We start from the raw sequence: 15,246 nt of genomic DNA on the forward strand, positions 1-15,246 counted from the left end.
AACTCTGAGGTTCTACTGTAACCAGAACCCTGCCAAAGCAGCACTGTGTGTGAGTTACTCAGTCACACCTATTGTATTTGGTTAGTAAACGTGTTTATTTGGACTCCATTGTACCCATGTGTTGTTTCTTTAAAAAGCAAAAGACACGACAACACAACACATAAAGGTAAAATCTGCAGAAGACAAGGATCTTGCACCAGTAAGGCCTTTGGTCTTTTTGTTCTATGTTCATCCAGTGCCTAGCACAATGGGGCCCTAGCCCATGACTGGGCATTACGGTAACACTGGTACTACACTAATACCGGCACTATGTTGCCATTTTTGGCATTATGGTAATACAAATAATAAATAATAATAATACCGAGAGGCAAGATTACACAAAGGGCCACTGATAAATGAGCAGAGGGAGTGGGGAGTAGAGAAAACCAAGGCTCATAGGGTATATTGTAGAAGTCCAGGGAGGGTTTTTTTTAACTTGATCCTGAAATGGACTGGTAGAGTTGTTGGAAGAGTGATGCGGTTCTGTTTCCTTCTGTGAGAAGGAAGGCAGCAGAGTTTTGCACACGCTGAAGTCTGAAGACCTAGGATTTGGAGAAGTGATAGTGAAGGGAGCTGCAATCGCCAAGAAATGAAAATGTAATAGTATATCATGTATAGACTCTGGCCCTGATTGGCCTCTCACACTGATTTTACACTGCTGAAACTCCATGGGCTTTAATGGAGCTATTCTGGATTTATGCCAGTGTAAGAGAGATCAAATTTAGGTCCGCTGGGTTCAAATTCTCCTCTCGGTAACCTTGATGTAGATTGGATGTAACTCCACAAAAGTAAGTAGAGCTACACTTGTGTAAAACTGGTCTAAATGAGATCCCAGTCAGGCCCATGGGATATAGATCTAAACAAACTGTCCTTGACTATGAACTGTAATGATTTCTCAGAGCCACAATTGCAGAAATAGTCCAAGCTGAGCACCACAGCAAAAAGCTTCAATTCCTGTGGTTTTTATAATGTTCTTTAGACTCATTCTAAAAGGAGAATACTTTAATAAAGCTTAATCGTCAATGGTATGTGAAGCAATAGAAATATGGGCACAGGTAAAGCACTGATGCAATAAAAAGATGCCATTCATTGTTTAATAATAATATTTACCTTTTGGCACAGGAGAACTGATGATTTAAAAACACTCCACCTTACTTTCAAAATATGCCTGCACCATAAAACAAAATGATTTGCATTACTGGAGCCCCACCTTCCACAACTATCATGTACACTAGCTATGTAGCAAGCGAAAGTCACGTGGCTTCTCCAAGCCAGCCAGCAGAAAATGAAATTAGAGGCTGCATTAAATCCCTTGATATATAGAGCTGCCTTCACATCTGGTCCTGTTCATCTGAATTCCTATAGTTTGCTGATACCTTGCAAACACCGATACAAGCCAAAATGAAAAATTGTAGTTTGCTGCATGCTATTGGATGGATAATTTAATTAGTCCAAGGTCACTTCTAAATAATAAAAATGGGTCCATCCAAGCATCCATCCGTTAAAGAAAACTAATTGGCTACTTACAAATTCAGGTTGTCTCCCTCCCTGACTTCAATAGTTCAGCACAGACCTGACTTTCCACTCCAACCCTGCAGCAAATGTGGAGCTACATATAAACGGGTACAACATCAACTGGTGTAAATATCATCAGCTGGCTTAGCTCCATTGAATACACCGACTGAGGTTTCTCACAAGCTGCTGAATCCTGAGACATTTAGGGACTAGTTTTCAAAAGTGCTGAACACCCAGAGCTGAAATCCATAGTGTTTAAGGCCAGAAGGGATCATTTAGTCTGACCTCATGCATAATGCAGGCCCAAGAATTTCACAGTATTCCTAAATCTAAGCATTCAAAAATCACGAGACTGCCTCAGAAATCATGGGATTTTTAAAAATAATAAATGCAGAGTTCTTTTTACTTATTGGCCTTCTGGTTTCTGAGTCTTTATGGTTCACACGGGTCACACTTTAAAGTTTTTTCTCTGAAACTAGGAGGCCTAAACCCCACTTTTTTTTTAAATGAAAGCTGAGTTTCTCATGTAATCTCTTCATTACAGCAGGTGGTGCTCTAAAAAAACCTTCCCGATATCGCAAGACTTGTAATAAAATTGTAAGAGCTGGCAACGCTGCTTTCATTCACACAAGCTGATAACTCCTGTTTTAGTTTGAGTGTATCTTTTAGAACAATATCCAATCTTAATTTAGTTTTCACTGATCTCACTGCAATTCGTGGGAGTTGTGGGTGCACAGTATCTCTGAACAAATAAGGCCAGGAACTCTAAAGCCGTGATGCTCAGACCTCAGCAGTTCAGAAGCCAAATCATTACCCAAAAATAGCCACACTAGTATGAATTCTTTGTTTCATTTACTACAGTACTATATATTCATATTTAAACAGTAAGACAGGAGAAATATTTAGTGTATATATATATATATATACTATTCTCACAGCAAAATGATTGACCAAGAATTATTATTTTATCAGTTACAATTGGCTAATAACAGAGTAAAAACATCCAAATTGGTTAATAATTAAATCACACAGTGTTTTAATGCCATGTGCTGCAGAGAACCTCAGGAGACACATTAAAGAGCCACTTGTGTGAGCCTCAGTCTGTATCACTGATCTAAAGGATTCACTTAGAATATAAACAACCTGAAGAGCAAAAAAACAGATTTTTTTCTTTATTTCCCTCTCTCAATACTATGCCTCTATTACAGAGATTAAGCAACATATCCCCCTTATATCGTAACATATAAAGTGTTGAATATGCCAGATCAGCAGACTAGGAGACCAATATCTTCTGTTTACGCACGGGATATGTATGGCATGGAGAGCATCAGTGCTAGTTTCTGATACTGCTCACCAATATGCTTCGTCCCTGGCATGGAGGGTAACCATCTCTAGGGCTGTCAAGGTTCCTTCCCCCCTCTGAACTCTAGGGTACAGATGTGGGGACCCGCATGAAAGACCCCCTAAGCTTATTTCTACCAGCTTAGGTTAAAACTTCCCCAAGGCACAAAGTCTTTGCCCTTGGATTAGGTAAAACACTGCCATCACCAAGTGTTTTAGACAAAGAACAGGGAAAGGACCACTTGGAGTTCCTATTTCCCCAAAATATTCCCCCCAAGCCCTTACACCCCCTTTCCTGGGGAGGCTTTAAAATAAACAAGATGAGCACAAACCCCTTGGATTTTTAAGACCCAAAAAACCCAGTCAGATTCTTAAAAATCAGAACTTTATTAGAAGAACAAAAAAAAGATAAGAGAACAACTCTGTAAAATCAGACTGGAAAATAATCTTACAGGCAGTCAGAGTCAAAGCATAGAGATTCCCTCTAGGCAAAACCTTAAGTTACAAAAAGACACAAAAACAGGAATACACATTCCCTCCAGCACAGCGAATTTACATGCCAAAACAAAGAAAACCGAACGCTAGATTACTTACTAACTTTACAGGAGTAGAAGGGCTTGTATCCTTGATCTGTTCCAAGAGACAAAGGTATCACACAGACAGACAAAAACCTTTCCCCCCCCCTCCAGATTTGAAAGTATCTTGTCCCCTCATTGGTCCTTTGGGTCAGATGCCAGCCAGGTTAGCTTCTCTTCTTAACCCTTTACAGGTGAAAGGGTTTTGCCTCTGGCCAGGAGGGATTTTATAGCACTGTATACAGAAAGGTGGTTACCCTTCCCTTTATATTTATGACAAGGGCTATGTGTGCATTGAAATCACAGGATGTGATTGAAGCTTAAGTATATGTATCCGAGATAGCCAGGGTGCTGTAGCACAGAAGTTGTGGCAATGCATACTTCAGTGCCCATGAGTAAATACCCAGGACTCTGGGTGGTTTGTACAGAAGTATAGGAATGAAAGGGTAGTTCAGTCTCCATGGCCCTTTTAATGCGTGGCTTTTCCATTGAGAGAGCTGACAAGCGTGCTAGCCGTGGTGGTAGCTTATGGGTTGTGATTATATGCCCACGGAGAGCAAAACCAAGAACCACCCAACTCATTTCAAACATGCCACCAAAGAGCCATCAGATGGAAATGACTGTCAGCCACTACTTGCAACTAGGTTTGTTTTTATAAATGCTGGTGCACTAACAGTGGTGACATTATCAGGTAAAGCATTATTCCTTTTATTAACATCTTTTCAAAACAGAAAATGTTCTTTCAAAGACATAAAGCCAGTGATCACAAGGAACACCATGCAAATAGGGCCAGAAGATCAAGACAACAGCAGAGCAGACTTCCAAGCAAAGTGAAGCCAATATCCAGCTGTCTTAATTTAATTTCAGACTGTGTTTATGTTTCACTGTGCCAAACTGTGAAGGCGAATGTGAATCCTCAGAATGTGGTGTCACATTAGTGAAAGATATAACATTCAGTTTATCCCTTGACTGGAATAGACTGGATCACATTGATCAGTACGGTATGTTACTGAAACTTTGCTTTAGTAATAGATTATCTCTGATTTAAACAGTTATTAGCAAAGATTTAGATAAAGTAGAAGACTTTAAAAAAAAACTTTTAAATTATTTCCATACTGATTCAGAATGATTTGACATACTGGGTGATCTTCAGCTGATGAAAATTGGCATAGCTCCATGGACTAGACCTGGATGAATGAAATGCCAATTATTTTTCAAGAAAAATTGTGAACACTTGTTTTTTTCCCAAAGGTTTCCACAGATTTTTTGAAGTTTTTAACGAAATCCAGGAACCAACAAATTTTAGGTGTTTGAAAATTAAAAAATGATGTTTCAGTTTTTTTAAATTCAAAATGGTTTTGGTTTTTATTTTTTCATTGAAAAAACTGAAAAAAATTCCACCTAAAGAAAGTTTTCATGAAAATTAATTTTTCATTTTGGTCAAAATCCATTTTAATAATAAAAATTTTCAATGAAATATATCTGCCTGCCCTATCATAGACTTCAGTGGAGCTAAGCCAATTTACTACATCTGTGGCGCTGATCCATGGACATTAATTGTGTCAGTCTGTGACCTGTTACAAGCATTTCTCAGGTTATTTGGTACTTCAACTGTAGGTACTGAGATATTTCACTCTTCGGTTTCCTTATGTTTGGAGTAGCTGCAATAAAGAGCCTGATTCTCCATACTTTTGCTCTTGGAAGTGATCTTTCTCATGCAAGTCACCCCACTGAAGTAAGTGGAACAGATTATACTAGAAAGGACTACATGAGTGAGGATTAGACCTCTAAGGGTATGTCTACAATGAAATGTAAGCCCAGGGTTAGTAGAACTTGAGGTATCAGACCCTGGGTTTGTTAACCTAGGGCTTGAACGTCTACACTTACGTATAAGCCCAGGTTAAGAATTTTTGAAACCTGTGTCCCAGCCTGGGGCTCCAGTATCTGTACTGCATTATACCGATCCAGGTCCAAACCCCCCATAACCCAGACTTCCTAGCGCCCTCCCAAAATGTGACTGCTCTAGCCCTTTGTTTGTGGTGCACTGTGTGAAAACTTGACTGTCCACCAAACTTGACTGTCCAGAGGACAAAGAAAGTCCACCCATGGGGCTGTGGAATACTTCTGGCAGACTCCCAGAGCGTAAGTGTGGCAGGGCTATGTCTATACTGCAAAGCAATAGGGCTTGTAACCTTGGGTCCCTAGCTTGACTCAGGCTCGGCCCCTCTAACCCTGTGAAGACCCTGGGACCAAGCCCTGGGTTAGAGCAACTCATGTCTAGACAGAAGAGGGGTTAGGATAGAGCCTGAGTTTTAACCCTGGGTTTACACTGCAGTGTATACATATCCTAGGATACGTTTACAATGCCGCTGGGAGTGCACTTCCCAGCACAGAAAGACAGACAGACACTGCTGGCTTTGCTCAAGCTACTGTGCTAAAAATAGCTGGGGGTAGCACACGTTGTAGCAGAGGTACTGGGCTGAGTACGTACCTGTGGTCTGGATGGGTTTGTACTCAGGTGGCCAGTCTGAGCTGCCACCCTTGCTACCCACCTGCTACGCGGCTACTTTTAAGGACTAGCTTAAATACAGCTAGTGTGTGTGTGTGTGTGTGTTTAAGCTGGGAAGCGTGCGCCCATCTGAGTGTAGATTAGGATTGCCAACCCTCCAGGATCGTCCTGGAGTCTCCAGAAATTAAAGATTAATTAAAGATTATGTCATGTGATGAAACCTCGAGGAATAAGGCCAACCAAAATTGGCAACCCTAGGGTAGATTATATCCTCCATTTATTACAGTTGTTTTCTTTTTATACAATACACCATGTATCTTTACTGTCATCTTCATGCAGGAATGTGAGGTATAAAAAAACCCTCAACACAGTTTGTTCTGTGTGGCTTGGCTATTCCAAACAAAGCATGGGAAATGTATACACACAGATCCACTTATCTGTATTTGATTAGCAGGTTGTGTGTGCTTCTGGTTCCTGGTCATACCTGCAGAAACATATCCTGGTATCACAAGGAACTAGTAATGTATCACTATGGATTTTGAATGGGCAGTTAATTCGTCACTATTTGCAAGTGGAAATATAATTCTAAATTCCCTCTCCATGAGATAACTGGTCAAAGGCCATAAACTAGTTCTGGAGGAGGGTCCGCAAAATGCCCTTTGCTATTCCCCCCTATGCTCCACAGGTTCCATAGCAGGCTGACTTGTGAATGAAGAGAATGGGACAAGGCCCAGTTCACCTCACTGCTACTTCTGGGGACCAGAATTGAATACATCTTCCTGCCCTGGGAAAGGAGGAGGGGGATTATTTACATGCTCTAGGGAAGAGGCACATTTGCTCTGGCCTGCACATGTGTTAAAGTGTATTGGTTTATATGCCTGGAGCTTATCCATTCTCACCCTGGATTAGATAGAGTTGCTATCATGACTAGCTGCATAGGGGAATGCTTGCTGACCCTTCTGCAGTGTCTACAATGGGGTAAGATCCACGACAGCAGTGCAGCCCCACACCAGATTTACCCAGTGTGGTGGCTTGATGGAATAACCTGGGCCTATATAATGAAATAAAATACATGCCCACTCTTTAATGATGACTGCATATTTACTCCCCGTGCCTGGAAAGACTCTGAACAAGCCACTGATGTGCAGGAAAAACATAACGTTAATTTCAGTCTAACCACAGTGTGGGCTCTCTCGCTAAATGATTTCAGTGTTTGCAAAACTGAAAGGCAGTATAAAATGAGTTAAGAAACCAATATATAAGTTTTTTTTTTAAAAAAAGTACTGGTAGGGGAAAGACTGAAATATAAGGATAATATATAGATATTGCTCTGCTGAATGTCCCTTTTAAAATGCAATTCCATAAAGTAGTTTGATTCTCCTATAACATTAGTTTTATACCTGTGTAATTCCATTGACTTCACTGCAGTTACTCCTTATTTTCATGAGCATAAGCAACAGTAGAATCAGGACCAATATTAATGCATTTTACAACAGTACTTTTTGCCATTCTCTGTTTCCTTTGAATACATGGGGCAGAATCCTTTCCCTCACCCCCATCAAAGTCCTACTGACTTCAGTGGGGCCAGGATTTCAGTCTGATATAGTCATGGGCGTGACAAGGTGGAAAATACCTTAAGTCTTTTGGTTCATCTCCCTCCACTTAGTGCAGGATTATTGATGGTCATAATTTTGCAAAAATAAAAGTTACTTCCTTCTCCGTGACTATGAGACACGTTTATCAGGCATGTCAGCATATGGTGTTATTCATAGAACTGACAAGTAAATATCACTCCACCTTTCGGTCAGACAAATCAAGACAACCACTTAAATTAACTCTTAGCAGAGCTTTTGCCATATTCTCTTTTACATTCTATTAGGTCTATTATCATAATTAAGATCTAACTTATTTTTACCAGAGCTTTGTCAAAAAAAAAAAAAAAAGAGAGAGAATAAAGTGAATGCAGTCCTAAAGATGGTACCAGACTGACAGCCCGGGAGACTAACTGCTTCTGTTTGTCAAAGGAACAAGTGTAGCGTGTGCAACAGCAGGATTAACATGTCCTCTTTCCTAATATGATTGATCCCTGAGCTGAAGAGATGTCCTCTCGGACTGAAAAGGGAGTTTAGTCACAACAGATCATTAAAGCCTTATATCCAGATTTTCACAAGAGCTCAGTACCCATTTAGGTACCAAGCTGAATTGGCCAGCTGTTTAAACGTGCTCAGCTCCTACTGAGAACAATGAATCTGTTGCCATGCACTTTTGAAAAGCTGGTGGCTGAAGTTCAGTGGCTTAATGGGGGCCGACCAGTTCTGAAAACCTGGACCCTTGTCTCTGAAGAGGCTGATAGCAGGGTTACTATCATGGGGTGGTGGCTTTCTTGTGTGATGTTGACTCCTGACCACTAGGAAATGGACTGGGACTGCTAGCTGTAAGTAGTTAAGAAACACTCAATCTAAACCCTAATTCATATTGCAGCTGCCACTGAATATTGTGCTGCCCGGTGTAGGTGGCTACTAGCAAGCATGTATTTTGATCAATGGGCAATCACAGATCTTGTTGTCGAGCATGCTATCCACCTTTCATTCAGGCTAAATGGAAGACGCAATTAAGCTCCTTTATGGAATAAAACAGCTGAAGTAATAGAAGCAACCCAAGGCACTGGGACATTTGGGAAGGCCCAAGCAAGAACTAGCTCAGGGAGAATAAGAGAGGTTTCCCTGATTGCAAATGCAGGGGCTGGGGCATTGATTGGTGTGTCTGGGTGTGTCAGAAACAGGAAGTGACCAGAAAGCCAGGAGAAAGAAAGAGAAGTACTGGTGACTGTAGCCCTGGAAGCCAAAAGAAAGAGCTTCTTTTGGGGCACAAAACTGGCTGGAATGCAGCCGAGACTTTGAAACAAAGAAACCACCTCCTGTTTGTTTCTACTGTTTAGGGGAAACAGGACTTTTCTGTACATCTTTGTAAGTAAGCAGGATTGCACCCAAGAAAGACTTGACTCGTTATCAATTTCCCCTCAATATGGAAACAACCCAGCAAGGCCCCCTAAACTGCCCAAGGGGCAACAACATCTATCAGATGGTAACAATATTAATTCACTACCTATCTGGACCATATTCAAATGAATAACCTTGTGGTGAAAGTCTGCATATCCTAGTACCAGTTCCTAAAATACCCAGTCCTCATCACTCAATATCTTTTAAGTTTATCTAACATATAGTTTGCATTTTCTTGTCTGATACAGAAGTCTGTAATACATTTATAGCAGCTCAGCACTTCTTGGCACGCGAGTTCATTAAACATGGTTACAGTTTTATTCTGGAAAATGATCAATAGAGGTATTCCCAAGTGTCAGAATTCAGCAATGCGTGCATCTTCACATCTTTCCCTGAGGAAGTGCTAATGATCAAGATGTTTCTAAAAAAAAATCAAAAAATTTTGCTTACTGTATATAATTCTTCACTTCATTTTCAGGCCTCTGTCTCTGATCTTGTTTATCAACATTGCCTTGTTTGGGTGTTTAAATATCATGAAAGAATTTTTGGTCACAATTTTCCATTAAAATGACATTGGAGATGGGCAGTAGATGAAAAATTATTCACACCTGGAAAAAAACCTTATAATGAGAATAGAAAACATTAATTTAGCTGACTAGTTACTGGAATGGGGAAGTTGCATCACACGTGTCCATGTGCCATCAGATACACATGAGAGGGCAATCATTTACTTCTTTATAAAACTGAGTGAAAATGAAGAAAGATTCTAAATAATAGCCCAAGAGGATTTCAGATAGTGGGCCATGAATAAGTATCTGGGATTGCAGGTGTGGGATTCAGTTAGGGTGGAGAAGTGAAGTTGCTTGACCAGGAGGATGGCAAAAATGAAGGAAGAAAGAATGATTTACAGTGGAGAAACTCTGTGAAGATATGGGATTTTCTCCAGAGGTGCCCAACACCACATGAAGTGAAGTTAGGGTAGGTGGGACAGACTTTATGGTGGGACACAGGGCTGAAGAATATTCTGACAGTGGAAAGAGTGGAGTGGAGTGAACTGACAACCAGGTCTATGGAGTAGACAGCAGGACAAAGAGCGGTGGGAGTGACAGATAAGTCGTGGACATTGATCTGAGATTGTAGGAGCACTGGGTGGAGGGCCAGAGGGCAGTTGGGTGATGGTGAAGGAGAGGTACCGGTGGCGAAAAAGAGAACTCAGCTGAGAGATCAGAGAGGAAACAGTGTTTAATAAAGAAGAGGACAAGTGAGAGGCCATTTTAGCAAGTGGGAGAATTGATCTGGGGCAGAATTTCAAACAAGGCAGTGATAGGGAGGTGATGGGAGACTGAAAGATTAGGCAAGATAGCAATGTGGCATCTGAAACCACACTGAAAATGGAGGGTGGTTCTGAATAGAGCAACAGGGGCAGACAGGTGTCAAAACCAAAAAGGAAGGGGGATGCAGGGGAATCAGAAAAGTGGTGGTTAATGGCTACCTGATGTGGAAGAGAGGAATAGAGTTGGATGGAGAAGTAATGAGGGAAGAGAGTAATGGAGAGAGAGTAATTGGAATCAGCATGAGCAGGAGATGATAGCTTACAAAAACCTGGGGCATGCCTGTCATGGAAGTAAAGTAGTGTTTTCAAAATGTCATCCAGGGGGATTGTTCTGGGTGATGTACAATCTGGCCAGGACTGGCTGAGGTTGCCTGGAAACATAGTCAAATATTAATCACTGTGATGAGTTTTCTATCTTCTTTGTGGATAAAATTAATCAGATTTGTCCTGGAATGGCTGTTTCCAAGGGGGCAGATCTGTGTCTAGAGATAGCCTTGTCAGCTCTAGCTGAGTTTCAACCGGTTTTTCCTCACACTGGACCTATGTACTGAGGGACCTTCCAGTTGCTACCCATGAGTGGGACTCATGCCCTTCATAGCTGTTAAATCAAGCAGTATGGCACTGGGTCTGTTGTTGGATGAAACCACTAGCAGCTCCCGAGGGCAGGGCAGGGTGTGAGCTTCCCTAGTGACTTATAGACCCTTCTTCTTAAGGTGGTGCGAGGCCCTTTGAGAAGAATTCTGCATTCATTCATCCTGCCATCTTTTTTTTGCCACACCTACATGCCAATCTTGACGAGGTCCTTCTCCATTAACATGATGTAAAAAGGTCCCTAGGGCTTTGCAAGGAATTGACTGAAGCCTTTAAGAAGTACACCCATATCTTGTCCCCTTTTCACACCAACACACTAGGTTGTGTTGTCTCCAACAGAACCTTGTCTGACCGCATGCTCCACTGCAACCACCTGGCACGCATGCAAATTGGAGGGCACATTAAGTTCTTGAGATTCTGGAGCCAGCCTCTGATATATTTCAGTTCATGAAGCAGCCACATGGCGTTCTCTGCTTCTCTTTACAAGGCGTTATAAGATTAATTCTTCCTGAAAACAGGACCTAAGAGTTTAGCTTATTATCAGTATTATGAAATTGGATGTCCCTGGTTATGTCTGTTATTCAGGTTTAACTAGGCTGTTTTTACAATCAAAACAAAATTTTAAAAAAGGTCAGATGTCCCCAACCACTGTGCAGTGCCAGGGAAAAAGCTACACTGGGACCACATGGAGGGGAAGACTGGCTAAGCAGCATGTTCTTCACTCCTCTATGTAGCTACTAGTCCTCCACTCAGCAAAATGTAAGAGAAAATGTCAGTGGGGCCAGAGTGGGAGGGCGAAGAGCCGGAGAAAACCCTCAGCAAGTTGCTCGCTCACCTTGCAAACTGAAAATAAGCCACAAGAAAAGTCTGCAGATAGTGCTGCATTGTGCATTAAGTCCTGCTCTTTCCTATGATTCTCCACCCCAGAGCCACAAAAGGAGAGGACTCTGCCCAAGACCAGTACACTTCTTTCACTGGTGACTAAAGTCAGTAGTGAACCCAGACATGAAAGACTAGTGAATGACCATTATTCCATCACCAACGAATATCACTACCTATTCAGTTACCAGCAATTTGCATATATTATTACCAAGATTGTAAGGTCTTTCAGGCAGGGCTGCTTTGTATGATGCCTTGCTCTTAAAATGTTGACGTAAGGGTGATTTTTTTTATTTGCTTAGTTTTTTGCTTTGATCCTAAGCTGTTTTTGGAAGGTAGACATTTAATTTACACCCTTTAACTAGCCTGCAGTTAAAAAATAGCAAGGCAAGTCCCCAATAACCCAAACCTCCCATTATCTGAGGTTTTGGACATCTCCTGAGACCTTTGAATAGCTGGAGTTTACCTGTATTGTAGAACATAATAATTTAATCTACTTCAAATGGGACAAGCCCCATTATTAAAGCGAAAGTAATGCATGGTCTACTGATATAGATGATAACATTGTTAACCACAAAAAAAATTATGTTAAACTCATCAAAAAGATGAAAGTATGTCTTTAGATGAAAGACCCACTGAAGATTAAAAATACTGACAAGGACAGTTACAGAGGGGTCAGATCACTGACTGGACTGAGAAATTATATAAACTTCGTTTTAAGCAGCCAAATTCCTATTGATGTTGCAGTGAGAAACACGTCATATTTTGATGGTAAATGGGGTCTTCCTGTATCTTGACTCTACAGTCAGAAAAACATTCAAAATTACTATCTGCTCCGTTCAAAAGACTGAGGCAACCAGAAGGGAAGCTGACTTTAGGACAGTGCCATACCAGTGATACAGGAGTGCAACTCTGGCCCCAAAATGTTAAGGGGACTAGACAAATACCTTTTTGCAAGCATCAGCGTTAGCATAGCTGTTGGTTACATTGGGTACTCTGCCGGTCAGCCACTCTACTGACCACAGTAAACAGCCTGTGATCTAAGTTAATGTCTCATCCATGAGTAGAAGGTGCACAGAGAAAAACAGCTACACAGTCCTAAAACTAAATCAGCAAAGAAAGGCACAGAATAGTGATTTCACTAGGACCATATTTATCTGGATCTTAGCATGACAGAAACATTTGGCTCATAAATAAAACCCATTAAATAACAATATTAGTTACAGTGCTGTTGGTACAGACACTTGTAAAACACCCTTTATCCAGAAAGCGCCAAAAAGCATTTTGCAGACCATTATAACGCTATTTTGCTCTTACATGGCGTTTTCCATCCAAGTATCTCACATAACTTTTCAACAGTATTAGTATCACTGTTTTACAGCCAGGAAAGGTGGAGCACAGACAGGTTAATTGAGTCGCCCACATGCATCCGATGAAGGGAGCTGTAGCTCAGGAAAGCTTATGCTGGAATAAATGGGTCAGTCTCTAAGGTGCCACAAGTCCTCCTGTTCTTTTTGCACATTTTTATGGTGAATCAGAGGCAAAGCCAAGAACAGAATGAAGTCTGCCAGTCCTCCTCTAAACACTAGATAGTATTGCCTCATAATATGAAAGTCAGACAGCACTGTCTGGTGGTTAGAGTCCTGACTAGGAAATATACGTGTATGCACATACACACATAGAGAGAGATATACACACACACACACACAGTGAAATCGATGGACACACACACACACACACACACACACACACAGTGAAATCGATGGACACACACACACACACACACAGTGAAATCGATGGACACACACACACACACACACACAGTGAAATCGATGGACACACACACACACACACACACACACAGTGAAATCGATGGACACACACACACACACACACACACACACACACAGTGAAATCGATGGACACACACACACACACACACACACACACAGTGAAATCGATGGACACACACACACACACACACACACAGTGAAATCGATGGACACACACACACACACACACACAGTGAAATCGATGGACACACACACACACACACACACAGAGAGAGTGGTTAAGTAGATTGAAACAGCGTGCTGAACTCTCATCACAACAGCCAAGGAACAGGGAGTTTGGGAGAAACATTTTCCCCTCCTGTCAGGGGTGAACAGGAAACTCTTCCTCTACTTCTAGCACCCTCCCTTCCCCCCACAACACGCAGACTAGACACACACAATTTAAACCCTGAGCAGGTGTTTTATACGTGTGTGCACGCACATAAACGCAGACACAGTTCTCTGATATAGTAGTCTCCTGGATGACACACAGCCCCTGTTTAACACTCTCTCATCCTTAGCCCCTAGCAGAATCTTTTGATGCCAGGCCAGCCAGCTGCCAGGCCCCCTTGCAGTGGTGCCATCCTTCACAGGGCAGTGCCTAAACAACACTGCTGTCTAAAAAGACAGTCCCCACAGAATTCAGTCACCACCGGAAGCATGCTGGCTGCTGCATTGCAACACACTGAGAAGAGAGGAAGAGGAGCTACTTATTGAGACACTGCACCCTTCCTTGAACACTTGTTTAAGTTGTTACCTGGTATTTATTTCTGCAAACAACTTTGTTCTAGGGGATGTTTCCTCTGCAGTCCCCCTGGCTACTTTCACCCAGCAGCTGGTCCGCTGTTACTTCTCCTCGGCCTGTGTCCACAGATGCCCATGCAAAGAGGCCGTGCAGGTCCCAAATGGCCTTTCCCAGCCAGCTGTGGCTGAAGAGAGAGGAAGAGAGCGGACAGCTCAACACATCTCAGACTTTGCTGAGGCATCTGTGGCATAATCAGGTGGAAAGGAGAACACAGTGAAGTCAGGGGGCGGGACTGGAGCACGTCTAACCCGTTCTACCTCTTCTTCCCCACGGCACCCACACCCAGACCTCCCTTCAGCGTATGTGTGGTTTTGCAGCAGGGTTGGTTTCATTTTATGCACTGCTCTTCAGCGCTCCAGCATGAGACAGCTCTGTCAAGCCACAACAACTTGAAGGAGGGAGCAAAATCTCCCATCCTAAGGGGGAGCCACCAAAAGAAACCCTCAAGCCAATATTCATTGCCTTTCCTCTCAAACCCTTCCCTGAGGGGATTCCCTTCAGGTATTTTTAGGTCTTGGGGGGTGGGGAGGGCAGTGTTTTATTAGACTATTATATTACCCTTGTAGTTATTTTATTGTCCAGCCCTCAGGCCCTACGGCAGGGTGAGGTGGGGTTTGGACAATTAAAATCAGTATTTAGTTATTCAGGTTTAATCCAACACTGGCAATATCCCCAGTGCTGTCTGCAGGTGCTGTCTGCAGTGGCTTCTTTTGAGCAAGGCGCGAGAGTACCCGCACTTCTGAAGGGAGCACAGCCATTTCTGAGGGTCTCAGCCGAGCAAGAAGAAAACAATGCAGACTGGAAAGGGTAAAGCTAAGGTTAATGGAA

The 15,246-nt window shown here is 42.2% G+C and overlaps 1 protein-coding gene across 1 annotated transcript in view; it reads right to left on the reverse strand.

Annotated features, from left to right (window-relative positions):
- CRACR2A (calcium release activated channel regulator 2A) overlaps nucleotides 1-14,578 on the reverse strand; it is a 90,456-nt gene extending 75,878 nt beyond the window's left edge. Inside the window, exon 1 of the mRNA XM_077825034.1 lies at nucleotides 14,371-14,578. The gene's annotated coding sequence lies outside the window, so the exon portion shown is untranslated. The remainder of the gene's footprint in view (nucleotides 1-14,370) is intronic.
- Nucleotides 14,579-15,246: the final 668 nt, after the last annotated feature.

Source organism: Eretmochelys imbricata, chromosome 1 (genome assembly GCF_965152235.1).
Source record: "Eretmochelys imbricata isolate rEreImb1 chromosome 1, rEreImb1.hap1, whole genome shotgun sequence".
Lineage (NCBI taxonomy): Eukaryota > Metazoa > Chordata > Testudines > Cheloniidae > Eretmochelys > Eretmochelys imbricata.